The 16,704-nt window shown below is 47.8% G+C and overlaps 1 protein-coding gene across 5 annotated transcripts in view; it reads right to left on the reverse strand.

Annotated features, from left to right (window-relative positions):
- RAI1 (retinoic acid induced 1) overlaps positions 1 to 7,909 on the reverse strand; it is a 2,051,579-nt gene extending 2,043,670 nt beyond the window's left edge. For all 5 annotated transcript variants that reach the window (XR_011302221.1, XR_011302217.1, XR_011302220.1 and 2 more), the window contains exon 1: positions 7,379 to 7,909. The gene's annotated coding sequence lies outside the window, so the exon portion shown is untranslated. The remainder of the gene's footprint in view (positions 1 to 7,378) is intronic.
- Positions 7,910 to 16,704: the final 8,795 nt, after the last annotated feature.

Below are 16,704 nucleotides of genomic sequence, written 5' to 3' on the forward strand. Positions count from 1 at the left end.
AGATACCTTGAGATGGGCGGCATTCGCCAGCAACCCAATTGCAAAGAAGCAAACTATGGGCAATAAGGGCTGTTGATGTTTGAACTGGAACTTTACCTTTTGAGTTGAATTGAAAAGTTTGCTGTCTGTTGGCATTTCAACCTGGAACTTTGTTTTGTGCCTTGGAAAGGCATTACGACCTGGGGAAGGGAGTCATTCCCTCAGGAAAAGATCCTACTTAACAACTGGAACTGTGATTCGCTGTCCAGAAGAAGGGAGCCATTCCTCTGGACCAAGAAGATCCACTACCTCTTTAATTTAAGGGTGTAGGACATAAGTAGGCCTTTTGACACAGGACGGTGGACTATTGATTCATACGGACATCCTGACCGAAACCCTAGTATTTTAGTTGAGGAAGGGAAACCCCTCTAGTTAGGGAAAGTTAGTTTTTCTCTTCATTATGAATACACGTTTATATCAACAACTATGTCACCTTTGTGTCAGTCTCCTCCTTCTGCACCCTTACACTAGTAATTCCTGCACATGAAAATATTCCCTTTTTATCCTACAGGCAGTCTCCACACGAAGCAGCACTATGGAAAATTCCTCTTTGTAGTAAAGGCTTCCCATGGTACTGCATTGAGTACATCACCAGAGTAGTGCAGGTGCGATATGATATGATATGGCATTTATAACGCGCCTATAAACAAGTGTTTCAAAGTGCGACGAGGCAAGGGAGGGGAAAACGGTGGAAAGACAGACAACGATCCTACTAGGCCAGGTGTCATTCAGATCGCGCAAGTGCAAGGGTAGGGAGAAAGCGAAAAGTGCCTGGGGAAGGGAGAGGGGGAAGTGCAGTACATGGGATAGAAGAATAAATACGGTAAGTAAAAGCGGCCTAATGGTGGCAAGTGCAAGGTAAGAGCAGACATAAGTGCTGGTAGGGGGACTGTAGGGATACAGAAAACCAGTACCCAAGTGCGGGGGTTGCCAAGGAGGCAGGGCAGGAGTGCAAAAGGCAGGACCTGGCCCCAAGATCAGAAAGGGTGGCCAGGTAACCAGTGCAGATTCGGCTGGGAATTTCAACAGGGGAGAGAGGCAGAGAAAGCAGAAGCAAAGAGGAAGGTTTTGAGGTGTTTCCGGAACCAGAGATGGTTCTCCTCAAGTTTCAGGGAAGCAGGAAGGCTGTTGCAGAGGGAGGCCCATGCCGAAGAGAGAGATCGACCACCAACTCGTTGCTCGGAGAAGCGGCTGACCCTGAGGGAGTTGGAGGCAAATGAGCGAAGAGCCCGAGAAGGAAGGTATATAGGAAGAGAGAGTTGAAGGTAATGCGGCCCAAGGCCCCAGAAGGCCTTGTGGATAATGCAGAGTGTTTTGACCTTAATCCTTGCAGCCACTGGGAGCCAGTGCAGAGATTTCAATCCTGGAAAGATACGATCCCTTGGCTTAAGGCCAAGGACAAGTCTCGCAGTCCTGTTTTGGATAAGTTGCAGAGGGCGGAGAGTAGAGGCAGGCAAGTTTAGATAGAGGCTGTTGCAATAGTCCAGCCTAGAGAGAACCATGGCTCTGGAGACGGTGAGCTTCTGGGGAAAGGAGGAGAGGAAGAATACTTCTGAGGAGGTGCAGCTGGTAGTGTGAATTCTTAGAGACGTCAGAGATGTGAGGAGAGAAGGAGAGTGTGGAGTCGAAGATGACCCCGAGGTTTTTAGCCTTGCAGGTGGGAGCAGGAAGAGGGCCAAGAGAGGCCGGCCATAGAGCTGAAGGGAAGGAGGGAGAGGGTGTGCTGACGAGTAGAATCTCAGTCTTACTGGCCTTAAGGCAGAGGTCATTCGTGGCGCACCACACCAATACAGGATAGGACACCACCATACTGTACTCCCCATTTGTCTTTATTGACAGGATTTGGCCTTATTTTATACATTTCGATGTCTTGCTGGTAGACGTTCCCTTCTATGCTCTCTCTGTATTATCATCCATTATTATCAGGGTTTATGTCATACGTTTTGCTACATCTGGATCAGATGTGGTGGCTACGGGAGACTTTGGGGCCATGCAATTTGATTAGAACAGATGAAATTGTAAATTCCCAACAGAAAAAAAAATTGCCATTTTATGTAACAGTGATTAGCACTTCTGTCAATTGTGTGTTTTGTTTGTGAAGAAAAAAAAATACATGGAGCATGCAAAACAGAAGCAAGCTGTTCAATATTTTTGACAACAAATAAGCATATGACTCATCTCCACTTTCATTCTTAAAAGACAGGTGTTGGTGAGGGGCGCGGGGGGGGGGGCGGTGGTTCTATGATCTCCTGAGGTGGGCAGCAAAGATATTCAGGTGGTTGTTTTCTGAGAGAAGGAGCGCAATCTCCTCCCCTGTGTTGCAAGTGCTAGATACAGGGTTTGAAATTGCCTGGAGCTGGGATTCGTCTATTACCGGCTTGCATGGGAGCCTGGTTAGATGACACCGCAAGCTACACTGACCTACTTTTGGCTCCACCGGCCAACTGGTGCCATACAAACATACCCATGTTCCATTGACTTGGGTTTTTGGGAAATGTGGCTAAAAGGAGCATTAGGACACATCTAGAAGAAATTTCATCCGGAATGGATCAAATGTGAGGGGCAAAATGTTATAGTTTGCCTCTTACATGGAATTTAGATGTGCAACTCCTTAGGTACTAACTCATCGTTCCCCAGAGGTTGTTTCTATTCTGCTTACGGTGTGATGCTAGCTAGCCAGGATCTCCTTTGTCCTTCTTGAAAGCTCGGACTTTAATATTTTGCTGTTTTCCACACCGTAAAATCTTTAATACGCAGTGCTTGTGCTAGTAAATATTCGAAATCTCAAAAATGCAGGACACACATCTGAAATGTGCTTTTTGCTGACACAGGAACCGCAGCTGGTGTGTTGCAGTGATTATGCTGTCGACTTGTGCTCTCAAGAGGTGACCTGTAATCTTGGCTTCGCCCAATTGATCAGACTAAATGCTCTCATTTTATTGGTAGTGCCTCAAATGCATGCACAGAATTAGAGAACCAGAGTCAACATCTAGATCCTCGCAAATATTCTAACATGTAATAAAATGTAATGCAAACTGTTCTTATAAATGACTGCTGCTGCTATATTTAGGTGGCCTTCTGGCACTGTGGTATTAACATTTTCTTGGTAAACTTAAGTTGCGCACTGAAGTACACTTGTTTTCCATGTCAGTGCATTACAAATCAACAATAAACCACATCAAATTAAATCTAGATGAGCAATTCAACATCTTCAAATGATTTGACACACCTATAAAATAGAATACAAGTTTTAAAAATACACATTATGTAAACAAGCCATCTTCTCAATTACATCGCCTTCAATATTTCTTTCAAGAATGAATATCCCCAAGCCATTTTTTGTGCATACTTAGGATGACAGAAGTTAAGACTACATCCTGAACATGGGCATGCTAGGATAGTACATGACAAGGAAGAACCAGAGGATTCCTTACTCCAATTAATAGCTCACCCAACACTTACTAGAAGATGCTACAGTCATTGCTCTCAGGATTCCAGTGGCCATTCATGAGAAGGCTACCCAGTCAGTTTTTTCCCCCCTTTGGATCCTGGGAATTGTACTTTTTTCTTTCACATTTAGAGTTTATGGAAAACTACAAGTGCCAGAGTTGCATCAAAAAACAGGACTGGGTGGCCTTCTCACGCGTAGCACGGGAGGCTTGAGAGCTCCCTACATTGTGTTATGATTTGGCTAAAGATTCCCCCTTCCTTTGTCTTTTACTCTTCTTCTTTGCCCCCTCGCCACTAATTTTGGTCACCCTTCACGCTCTAAAGCTAATGTATATCGGCAAATGCAGGGTAACCAGAGGTCTCAGATTTGCAAAACTGTTCTAGGATTTTGGTTTGCATCAGCAAATTCTTAAGGAGAGTTGGTGGAGTACATGCAGGAGGGTTAAAACACAAAACAAGCTCACACTTCCGCTTCCCACTTCTCCATCGTCGCGTCCTGAAAAGCAGCAATATATATTTCCTGAAACTATTTGCGAAGCGCCAAAAGAGGGGGACCCAGTCTCACAGTTGTCAGATAGGCTACAAATCTATCAGGGAAGGCCTGTGTGAGTAAGAGAGTTTCAGGGCAAGTGCTCCTGTCTGCGCCATCAATGGCCCTTGCCAAGCTTTCAAAGCCATATTTTGTTCCAGCTCAAGCACCCAATCCTGGTTTATCCTTTGCTTTCTGGTACTCATAGTTTTGGTTTCTCCATTATAAAATCTAATTCAAAATACATCATCAACACTAGGTTATGGGATCCTGGCACATAACCAGTGACAACTTTGGTGGCGAACGTGCCACCCATAGGTAAAGTTGATGGTCACCGGTTTTAGAAGGGGACACCACCTTCCTCAACCAGATGCTTTGTTAGCTGCAGTTCATCAAATGGCTTATGGGGGTAGAGAGGGAGACAGGAAATGGGTTCACTGGATGGTGAGTCTTGCAGGTTAAGGGACGGCTGGCAGGGCCACTTTAAAAAGTGACACATAGATCCAACCCCTCCTGTTCGAGCACAGTGGCATTTTGTTTAAAGCAGGTTCAGTGAAGGGCAATGTGGTACATTGGTTATTCTACTTGTAATAATGCTGGTCTCTTTGTTCTATCCGTCGCAGAGGAACTACAAGGCACGTCCAACAAGAAAGCGTTGTCAGGAACCCTAAGGGTGTTGCACAACCATCAGCTTAGACAACTGTGCGTAGGCGTACTTCAGTGATGCCACAATGTTTTGGGGAGGCCTCGGCTGGGCCTGGAACTCCTTCCACCCCACAGATGTGAGGGAGGCAAGGTAAGCCAAATGTCAAAGAAAATAAATATATGTGAGAACTACCTAAGAAAAGTAACAAAAGAAAGTACCAAGTTTAATGTGAAAAAGCTGAAAATGTGATGCTTAGATGACGTAAGTAAAGTGATGTAGAGAGGGATGGTTTTAAGTCATAGATCTGGGAGCCCTCTTACAAGGAACAAGAATGTATTCTTTACTCAGGGAGCAGCTTGTATGGGAGTTCAGCACAGAATCCTGAAGCTGTGATGGTCAAGTTAAGGGTCACCTGTAACACAACTGCTGCTTAATAAAGCAGCTGCTGCCCATGTTTTACCCACTCCAATAAACTGTTTGAGTGGTTATTTAATTGGTGAGGGTGGGAAGCTGTTAATTCTCCATTACACATGAAATGACCTGCCCCCAAAACATCAAATGTTGTACCGGTGTTTAAAAAAATATCAGTAGTGCCGGAATTCATGTAACCAAAAATGTTTCTTTTAATAATATACCAACCATAATCGACTGGTTCACCTCCTTTCTCACTGATAGGAGATACTTTGTCTCCATTCCCCCTTATCCATTAGACCCCATCCCTGTCAAGTATGGGGTCCCAGAAGGCTCCTGCCCATCTACACTCCTCTTTAACATATGTTTAACCCCTTGGACAGACCCTTAGCAAGCCCAACATACATTTCCACCAATACGCAGATGACACACAAATATACTTCCAAATGTCAACTCTGTCACAACTCCACACTCTCAAAACCTGTCTCTCTACCATCACCAACTGTATGGCCACCCACTTCCTCAAAGTCAACCCATCCAAAACAGAATTCCTCATCTGCCCCCGCAAGGCACAAACCGACTTCACGGCCTGGATCGAAGAACTTGCCATGGGCAACCCATACATATCCCTCTTCACACCTGTTAAATCCCTTGGCTTCAGCCACGACACCCACCTTCCTGTCACACACCACAGACCCGCTGTTAACAAAACATACAATCTACACTACACCTCTATGCAAAATCAGAAATATCCTTCCGCCGGACGACTTTGGCGCTGCATCCCAAGCACTGGTTCTCTCTAAGCTGGACTATGGAAATGCTCTCCTCACTGGACTCCCCAACAACACCTCTGCCCCCCTTCAAGCCATACAAAACACAGTAGCCAGACTCACCCTCCACCTAACCAAACATTCACACATCACCCCCCGATGTTGCCCAGTTCCACTGGCTCCCCATACCCCAGAGAATTGCCTTCAAAGGACTCTGTACTGTATTCAATGCCATCCAAATCAAAACTCAATTTTACCTTCATGATAAACTAAAACCCATCACCCATACAAACACCAGACAGGCCAGCCAACCCCCTTCTACACATCTCACTCTGCAAACTCACATGCGCACAAAAATAAGCATTTAACACTGGGAACACAGGGCATGGAACATCCAACCTCACCACATACGCACGACATCCTCCATCACCATTTTCAGAAAAAGAGCCTCAAAACATACGTGTTACATTACCCTGCCCTCCGCCAATGCCATCTCTTGTCTATCATAATCTTCCCATCCTTTCCTGAAGAAAAAAAAAGTCTTTTTTTAAACCCCCACCTTTTAATTATTTGAAGAATGTAAGGAGCTCCGAGACACTCTGGGTAGGGCAGCGCTAAACAAAAACTCTAATAAATAAATGGCACTTTGTATGTCGTGTGAGGCCCGATGCTACGAAAGTATGCGCGAAAGGAATCAAATACTTGCAGCCTTTTACATGTGGCAAGATGGAAGACGAAAGGAGGCGGGACTGGGCTGGCTAGCAGCTAAGATTGAGCGAGTCTTCACCTGTGCACAACGGGCGCCACGATTGGTTCCACTCAGCACGTGAGAAGAGTGATTGAGTGAAGGAAAAGAAAACACAAAGATCTTTAGCCACCTCCAACTTGAGTGAAGGAGTGTCGAACAAGCTGAGGGGCCCACAACGGTGTTCCAGGCACACAACATCGTGCTGCTGCGTCTTTTTTCAAGGAAATACACCAAGCAAGGCGCCCATTGTTGTAACCTTATCCAGAGTCGCGTGCTTTTGCGAGGCCACAGGTCGCCCACACCAGTGTGTTGCTTCATTCACCCCGTTTGCGCGCATGTCATTCTCACAAACTTTTTTTCCAGCCGCACATGATTTACAGGGAAAAATCTCGTTTGAGGAACCCGTGTCGCGAACGGGTCAACGTCTCCCCAGTCTTGATTATTTTCTTTCCATTTGTGTTACCTTTTTGTTGTTGCTTAACCTCACAGAAGGATTTGCCAGTCCCCGAATGCACAGACATATACTAGCACTTCATACGGTATCCAGGCATGAGGACAATCGGAAAGATCTGCTTTCATTAGCAATTTGTGGCTATGTTGGATTTCCAAAGTGGGAATTTTAGTAGCACACAACCCATGCCATGTTGCTATAAGCCTAGCATTAACGTTGCCTTTGTGAATAAGCACAGTTAAGTAACTTTGACACACTATTGTCAGTGGAACATGCACCCGTACATCATTTTTTTTTTTTAATAAATCGAGAATCTTAGCAGTTGGTGCCTTACCTTTCTCTCGCCTTATGGCTCCCGCAGCACACTGGCTCCTCACACACACAGGAAGGCCAGCCATTGTGCCCGGTAACGAGAATAACAACTCAGCCGAGCGCCCTTCTCGCTTTCTCGCGTTTCCCCCCTTGGTCGCCTCCTCCAGACCAATTCAGTATCAACAATTCCACAGGCAGGCAGCGTGAGCAGGACGCCGAAGCCTGTCAATCGCACTCCCCCACTGGTGTCACCGAGGGACTGCGCTCTGCTGCCAGAGCCTGGGAGGTGGGGAGCAGAGGAAGGAGGAGGAGTGGAAAGAGGCAGAACAAAGAGCCAGACTGACAAGCTGCGCCGCTACAGCCCACCGAGTGCCGCTCGCCAGTGGTCTTTCTGTGGGCCCAGCTTTCGCTTTCCGAGGTTCATTGAAAGCGCCGCTGCTTTTTCCTTTTTCCGCAGTGCCCCTGACCACGGAATCTCGTGCCTACCCCAGGGAAGGGAAAGCAGCAGCAGAGAGGAAGAGAGAAGTTTCGGGCATGGCTAGTTTGCTAGTCGGAAATGAAAGCCTGTGTTCTGGAAGGACAGACAAGGGTTTCTCGACCAGGCCGACGGTACCCTCTGGCGGCTAGCTCAGCGAAATGCAGTAGCATAGCACGGAAATCACAGCCCCAGCACTCAACCACCTTTAATTTGGGGGCTGACTTCAATTTTCTTATTGCACCAGCGATTACTTGTCATTCTGAAAGGTCTTACTTACATTGGCAAACTTATTCATGAAATATGTAATTACTTGTTTTTCAAAGAGAACGCGAATATGGATCCCAATTCAACACGACATGAACAACTAATAGACTGCTTAAGGCAGGGGGATCGTCTAGGGAGGTGGGGACCAACAGTGGTTAATCCCCTTCACTAACCCGAGAGGGGGTTTAGATTTTGTTAAAGACAAGGAGGTGAGTATTATGCATCAATTCTTTACTTCTGACACAACAGCAGTAAGAAATCTTTTTAACAAATAAATACATTTGTTCAACTGCAACAGTATAAAAGTAATCCAAGGGAATAATCCCAATCCCACATGGAGACCAGGTCATGGCCTATATGTAACCAATAGGCAGAGGACCATCCCCATATAAGTCCTTTCCTCAAATCCCAACTCCTCTTCTGGAGCTGCATCACACTGGATGCCAACCCTGAACATTCAGGGGGTAATTCATAGATTTCAGCGCAGAGCCAGCGCACGCAATCAGCGCAGAGAGGGAGTGTGCACCAGCGTGTGCTAAACAGCATTCTGGCGCATCGCGTATTCATGGATTTTCCAAGCCATTTTGAGCGCTGGCGCAGCGAACATCCCGCAGCGCTGGTTACGCCCGTCAGGAATGCCCCTTGCGCAAGGAAAAGCCATTGAAATCCGCAAATCCGGTGCAAAGGGCCGTGCTAACCCTGGACCATCTTACAGGGCCGCTAGACTGTTATCGTGTGAAAATACTACGCGTACCCCGCTCACTGCATCCAGAACGTGTGAAAATGTACTTGCGCACCCCTCGAAATACACGTACCCCGCTTGCGGCAGGTAAATTGCGTAGAAAAAGTACTGCCTGTGGCGTGGGCCTCCTGTGGGGCATGCCCAGGGTGGATGGGGTGCCTGCGCGTATTCCGGAGGTAAGCGGGGAGTTTCACATGCAATAGGCCTTGCGCGAGAGGGCTACGTGTATTTCAGGGGTGCATAGGGACTTTCACACGTGATAGGCCTGGCTCGAGCGGGCTATGTATATTTCAGGGGTGCGCGGGGAGTTTCACGTGCGATAGGCCTGGCGGGAGCGGGCTACGTGTATTTCTGGGGTGCGCGGGGAGTTCCACATGCGATAGGCCTGGCGCGAGCGGGCTATGTGTATTACGGGGGTGCGTGGGGAGTTTCACATGCGATTTGGCATTGTGGGCCCTCCTGGGTGTGCCCTTTCCCCCCCTCCACATGCCCTGCAGGCAGCCCACACCACAGGGAAGTACCCTACAATCTTGACCATGCCCTGCAGGCATGCACTTGTGAGCCCCGACTCATGTCTCCCACCCACCATTGTGGGGCACCTGCCAGCAGGCCCTGACTCACGTCCCCCACCCACCCACCATTGAGGGGCACCTACCAGGAGGCCCCGACTCACATCCCCCACCCACCATTGAGGGGCACCTGCCAGCAGGCCCCGACTCACGTCGCCCACCCACCATTGAGGGGCACCTGTCCTCAGGCCCCAACTCATAACCTCCACCCATCCACCATTGAGGGGCACCTGCAAGCAGGCCCCGACTCATGTCCCCCCACCCACCCACCATTGAAGGGCACCTACCAGCAGGCCCACGACTCACGTCTCCCACCCAAAACCATACGACCCACTCACCATTGAGGGGCACCTGCCACCATGCCCCGATATGTGGCCCGCCACCATGTTCTAACAAAACAGACCCATGGGCCTAATGCCAACACAAATCTCCCCTGCCCCCCAATACAAGCACACAACCATCCACTGCACCCACTCCCAAATTACCCATGCCATGAGAACCTCAAAAGAACCGCCATGGAGAAATGGACAACAGAGCCACACAGCGCCAACACATGACTGAGGCAATGCTCATTGAGACATGCACAATACCAACGACAGTACACAACACCAATAATGAATATATATGATTTGTATTAAAATACGTAATGGAAAAACATAATGAAATATCAAATTTGTAAAGTAAGAAATGATGAAATAGAAAGAAAAAAAAATCCAATGTAAAACAAAAATCCACAAGAACAAAACAGTAAAGTGGTCCATATCCAATGTCCAAAAAAAGTACATGAAAAAAATAAAATAAAACATTGATCCATGGGATGTAACAATAACAAAAGTATGTACAATTCTGGAACTATATACACTGCAAGTCCGAAGGGTCTATGATGCCCAAACAAAAGGAAACCTAACAAACATCCTATAAAAATAACTATGTAGATAAAGTGGAGCAAAGTCCATGATCTCGAAAAAACAAAGGAAACCTAACCCTAAAGAACTATGTACACTAGGTGGCAGGCAAGTCCAATGGCTCACTTGTTGATGTTCCGGGCCAGGGCATCATCAAACTCCCCTTCAATGTCTCGGAGGCGGGCCTCCTCCCTGGCCCCGAGGTCTCGCAGGGATGCAGCCATGGCCTTACCCAACTCCCTGCGAGTTTCCTCGAGGTACTCAGCCCGCCTCAACGCCCTGCGCATGGAGTTCTCCGCCCTGACCATAGTGAGCCGTGCCTCTTCCGCCCGCCGCCGCTCCGCATCTATTTGCCGACCCAACCGCTGCCACACGGAAGACGCACCCAATCCAGGATCCTCCGGCCGATGCCTGCCCCTGTGATGTTGATGGCTCCGAGCCATCATTGCTCCCACCTTGAGCCTGCTGCTGTCACACTTTGCCTGAAATCTCACCTGTTTGTCTTTCAAAGTCTTGGACTGGTTCTTTTCCTTTTTCCGGACAGCTCAGGACTTGTAAAGACACGTGCGTGTATCCTCCGTCGCCAGCGTGTAGATTATTCTGACCGAGGGAGTCTGCGTTCAATTCCAGGAGGGAGCACAAGTAACTAAGGTCCTGGAAGGAAGGAGACCAGGAAGGAACCAGGAGAATAAAAGAAAGAAGCGAGCGCTACGGGCGAAGGCCCTCAAAAAGGGGGAGCGCTGAAGGAGACTAGGAAGGGGAAGCTCTAAGATCCTGGACAAGAGGGTAAGAGCTCAGGAAGGTACGAGCACACTTGTCGAAGTTTGGAAGTCTAGCGTTGATATGCGAAGCGCCGCGGGGGCGTGTTCTTTTTTTAAGGGACTGGCGAACTCCTGGAAACGCTAGCGCAGTACTCGCGCATTAACATCGGCCATGTTGAGTGTGCCTTAGAGGGAGTGTACGAATGCCTTATGGACCACGTAGTCAAGAAGGGGCTGAAACGGCGAATCATGACAGCATGCCCCCTCTTAAACTGCGATCCTCCTGGTTTGCCTGGATGGGTTAAATGGAACCGTTGTAGCAAACGAGGGGCATTCATGTCGGACACTGATTCCCATGTTCGCTCACTAGGTGGATATCCTTTCCATTCCACCAAATATTGGAGGCGACCCCTTCTGCATCTGGAGTCACAAATCCTGGCAACTTCAAACTCGACCTGGTCATTGTTGATCAGGGGGGTAGGTCGAGGAGAGGTCCTGGTGTCATGCAAATAAGGTTTCAGCAGGGACGTATGAAAAACTGAGTGAATCCTTTTCCAGGATTGGGGCAGTTGAAGACTGAAGGCCACAGGGTTGATAATTTCTCTTATCGTAAAGGGTCCATAGAAACGTGGAGCTAACTTGTTGGGTCTCCGATGTCTAGGTAAGAGCCTTGAGGAAAGCCACACCTTATCTCTGATAGCATACTTAGGCCCTGGTCTTCTCCTGGAGTCAGCATATCGTTTTACATTTTCCGTGGCCTTTTCCAAATGACTTTTCACATCCTTGTGTACTGTAACAAAATGGTCTATCCAGGAATCATCCGATGGAACAGGAGTGGGTTGAGGTAGCACAGTAAGTAGAACTGAAGGGACGGTCAGGTAATGCAGGCTGATAGGAGTCCTGCTAGCTTCTTATTGTCATGCTTATTCTGGCAGCAGGTTGTGCAAATTTTGATGTAATTTCTTACATCTTCGGCCATTCTGGGCCACCAAAAGTTCCTCTGAATGAGCCTGAGAGTTGCTGATATACCTCGATGCCCTGAGTGGAAGGTATCGTGGCAGAGTTTTATGATCTTTAACCTCAGTTCTTGTGTAGGTACCGCTAAACTCTTTTCTTTAAACAGGTATCCATCTTTCACTGAGAGTTCCCATCTATTTGTCTCAAGAAATTCCTTCCAGAGATCAGATGAAGGTGTTGCAGAATGAATATTATCCAATAATGAATTCGCCTGGGCAACCAAGACTGAATCGGGAAACATCTTAGGAAGGGCACAAGTTTCCTCTGGTTGATAGTCTGGTCGTCTGGATAAGGTGTCAGCGATAATGTTGGTCACTCCAGGAACATGGTTTATCTGGAACTGATATTGAGCAAAAAAAAAGGCCCAGCGAGCCTGATGACTGTTTCTACACTCTAGGGACTGAAGAATTTGTAAATTCCTGTGATCAGTCCTGACTTGGATTGGAAATTTGGCCCCCAAGAGCAGATGGCGCCATTCTGTAAGGGCCTGTTGGATGGCTAATAACTCCTTCTCCAAAACGGAATATTGGGTTTCACTGGGATTTAGAGTTCCGGATGGATAGGCGATGGGATGATCTTTTTGTCTTCCGATTCTTGTTTCAGAACAGCTCCTATGGCGTAATCCGAAGCATCTGTGACAACCAGGAAGGGTTTGTCAATGTCAGGTTGTGCCAGGATGGGACCTTGGGTAAATCTTTGTTTTAACTCCTGGAAGGCCGATTCTTGGTCCTTAGTCCAGTTAAAAGGAACGTCTTTCTTTAGTAAGGCGACTATGGGTTGTACAATAGCAGAAAAAGTAGGAATGAATTTCCGGTAGAAATTGGCAAGACCCAGGAAGGACTGTATCTGTTTTACAGATGTGGGATGGGCCAAGATAGGATTGAGTCGACCTTGGCAGGATCCATTTGGATTCCTCGAGGACCTAGATTGAATCCCAGATAATGAACCGTTGGAACGTGGAAGATGCATTTCTCTGGTTTAGCGAGTAGATTATTGTCTCGTAAACGTTGTAGGGCCATAGAAACATGTTTCTGATGTATTGTTGGGTTCTTGGAGTAGATTAAGATGTTGTCCAAATAAATGATGACAAAAGGAACAGCATGTCGAAGAACACTCTATCCATGAACCGTTGAAACACTGCTGGTGCATTAGATAACCCGAAAAGCATTCCAAGTACTCGAAATGCCCGAAAGGTGTCCTGAAGGCAGTTTTCCATTCATCACCTTCTCTTATGTGGATCAAATGGTAGGCTCCTCGAAGGTCAAGTTTGGTAAAGATCACAGCTCCTCGGACCGCTTCTAGGATATCTGAGATGAGTGGTAGCGGATAACGGTCCTTTCAAGTACATTGGTTGAGCCCCCTGTAGTCCAAACAGGGTCGAAGTTCCTTAGTATCCTTCTTAGGTACAAAGAATAAGGATGCTCCTGCTGGGGATTTCGATGGGCGAATGGTTCCGTTGGATAGATTAGTGTCCAAGTATTCACGTAGGGCTCTCTTTTCAGGTTCAGAAAGTATGAACATCCTTCCGAATGGTATGACTGCGGAGTCATCTGTTTCGATGGCACAGTCTTCGGGTCTATGAGGCGGTAGCGCTTGCACAATTCCTGAAGAAAATACATCTGAGAATTGTTGGTAAAACTCAGGTATCTGGGTGACAGAAGACACACTTATGGATGGGTTCTTAGTCTCGTGGGGTTCCTGGACACAAGGTTGAGCCTTTTGAGTCAGACAATGCGAGAGACAATACTCTGATCCCAGGAACAAGGATCCTGCGGTCCAGTTAATGTACGGATTGTGTCTTTGAAGCCAGGGCATGCTTAGTACCATCGGATAGTGAGCAGCCTTCATTAGGTTGAAGTGTAGCATCTCTTGGTGGTTGTTTATGGACAGTAACAGTTCTGTGGTTTGTTGGGTTATGGGTCCTGAAGATAATGGACTTCCATCGATACCTTCGACCGCCTGGATGATGTCCTTGGTTTCCCGGGGAATATGATGTTTCAGGGCCCAATCATGATCGAGGAATACCCCCATTGCTCCGCAGTCCACCAAGGCCAGGACGGAATATGTTTCATTCTTGGTCACTGATAGAAACACTTGAAGAATCACCAAATTATTTGTGGTTTGAAAGGGTTTACTTGGAGAAGACTTGGAGCACAAATCTTTCTCCCGAAGCTGGGCTCCGTTCAAGATCGGGAGCTGGTGTTTCCCGAATGCCTGGGAAGAGCTATTGGGCAATTTCTTGCTAGGTGTTTGTCTGATGCACAATACATACATAGCCCCGTCTCAATCCTACGGGTTCTTTCTTGTGGAGAAATGGGCCCCCGTAAAGAGCCAAGTTGCATCGGTTCAGGATCTGGCTGAGGACTGGGAGTCGTCTCCTTACGATTGGGATATTCCAATGGGGCCTTTGTTGGCACGGAATGTGTCTTTTTCTTTTCAGATTTTCTTTCCTGGATGCGGATATCAATTTGCAATGACAAGTCCAATAAAGCCTGGAACGAGCTTGGGCGGGCTACCCGGGCGAGTTCATCTTTGATTTTGTCGTTCAATCCAAGGCGAAACAATGTAAAACAGGCTTCTGGAGCCCAATCAGTCTCCCTGGCCAATTGCTTGAAATGGGTGATGTGTGACAACATATCCTGAGAACCTTGTTGAAATTCCAATAGCCTCTCTTGAGCACTGTAGACTTGCTCAGGTCAATCAAACATAGTTTTAAAGGCATCCACAAATCCTTCATAGTTGTCCAGAAGTGGGTCTCCTGCATTTACTAGAGGTGTTGCCCAGGCCAATGCGTTTCCTGAAAGATGGGAAATTATGAAGCCAACCTTGGCTCTGGGTGTTGAGAAGTAGTAGGGTTTAAAGGTAAAAGGAACCAAACACAAGTCGAGAAAGGAACGCAATGTTTTGGTGATTCCGTCGTATTTGTCCACAATACCCCCTACTATGGCACTTTCTTGGAAGGCAGAGTCCCTGGAGAGAACGAGTTGTTTCAAGGCGGCATTTTCCGCCTTTAAGTTTGGAACCACCAAAACATTGCGTTCCTTTCTCGACTTGTGTTTGGTTCCTTTACCTTCAAACCCTAGTACTTCTCAACACCCAGAGCCAAGGTTGGCTTCATAATGTACTTCAGTTGTCAGCTCTTGCATACCTCTCATGAGGTCTTGGACGGCGGATTCCATTGTAGAATCAATATTCAATCCTTGGCGTCTGAAACTGTCGCACTTTGCCTGAAATCTCACCTGTTTGTCTTTCGAAGTCTTGGACTGGTTCTTTTCCATTTTCTGGACAGCTCGGGACTTGTAAAGACACGGGCGTGTATCCTCCGTCGCCAGCGTGTAGATCATGGGTGCACAACATACGGCCTGCGGGCCAGTTGCGGGCCGCCATGCTCTTTTGTCTGGCCCGCGAGGCACAAAGACTTTCCTAATGGAGGGCGGCCCGCGGCCGCTCTCCATTAGGAAAGTCTTTGTTGTCTTCCGGGCCAGACAAAACACTGGCCCTCATTGGCTCAGCACACACACGCACCACGTCGCTCCTACGAGCCACGTAATGCGTGTGTGCTGCACCAATGGAGGGCCAGCACTACGGCTGGCATGGTCCATAAGGCTTGATGCCGGAAGGCATTTCAGCCTTGGACCACGCCAGCCGTAGTACGATTCCAGCGTTCCAGCTTACCTGCCGCTTGCCTGCCTTCCAGCACATCTCCGGTAAGTGGTCTGTTTGTGTGACGGGACGGTTTTGCTTTATGTTTGTGTGTGTATGTTGCGATGGGTGGGTGTCGGATGTGTATGAATGTTTGGATTTGAATGTATTTTGTGTGTATGTTGAGATGCAGAGGTGGGGGGTGTCGGATGTGTATGAATGTTTGGATTTGAATGTTTTTTGTGTGTATGTTTTGATGCAGGGGTGGGGGTAGTGTCGGATGTGTATGAATGTTTGGATTTGAATGTTTTTTGTGTGTATGTTGAGATGCGGGGGTGGGAGGGGTTGTCGGATGTGTATGAATGTTTTGATTTGAATGTTTTTTGTGTGCTGAGTTGGGGGGTGGGGGGTTCAGGTCTATATGGGTGCATGTTTGTGTGTGTACTGAGTTGGGATGGCGGGGGGTTCGGGTCTGTGTGTGTGCTGATTTGGGGGGTGGGGGTTTGGGTCTGTATGTTTGCATGTTTGAGAGTGTGTTGAGTTGGGGGGTGGGGGGTTCAGGTCTGTATGGGTGCATGTTTGTGTGTGCTGAGTTGGGGGTGGGGGGTTCAGGTCTGTATGGGTGCTGGTTTGTGTGTGTGCTGATTTGAGGGGGTGGGGGGTTTGGAGTTGGGGGTTGTGGGGGGTTCTGGTCTGTATGGGTGCATGTTTGTGTGTGTGCTGAGTTGGGGGGGTGGGGGTTCGGGTCTGTATGGTTGCATGCTTGAGAGTGTGTGTGCTGAGTTGGGGGGTGGGGGGTTTGGAGTTGGGGAGGTGGGGGGTTCGGGTCTGTATGGGTGCATGTTTGTGTATGTGCAGAGTTGGGGTGGGGGATTTGGGTCTGTATGGGTGCATGTTTGTGTGTGTGCTGAGTTGGGGGGTGGGGCTTCGGGTCTGTATGGGTTCTTGTGTGTGTGTGCTGATTTGTGGG

The sequence above is a fragment of the Ambystoma mexicanum genome, chromosome 2p, assembly GCF_040938575.1.
Source record: "Ambystoma mexicanum isolate Mex_15411 chromosome 2p, UKY_AmexF1_1, whole genome shotgun sequence".
In the NCBI taxonomy this organism is placed as follows: domain Eukaryota; kingdom Metazoa; phylum Chordata; class Amphibia; order Caudata; family Ambystomatidae; genus Ambystoma; species Ambystoma mexicanum.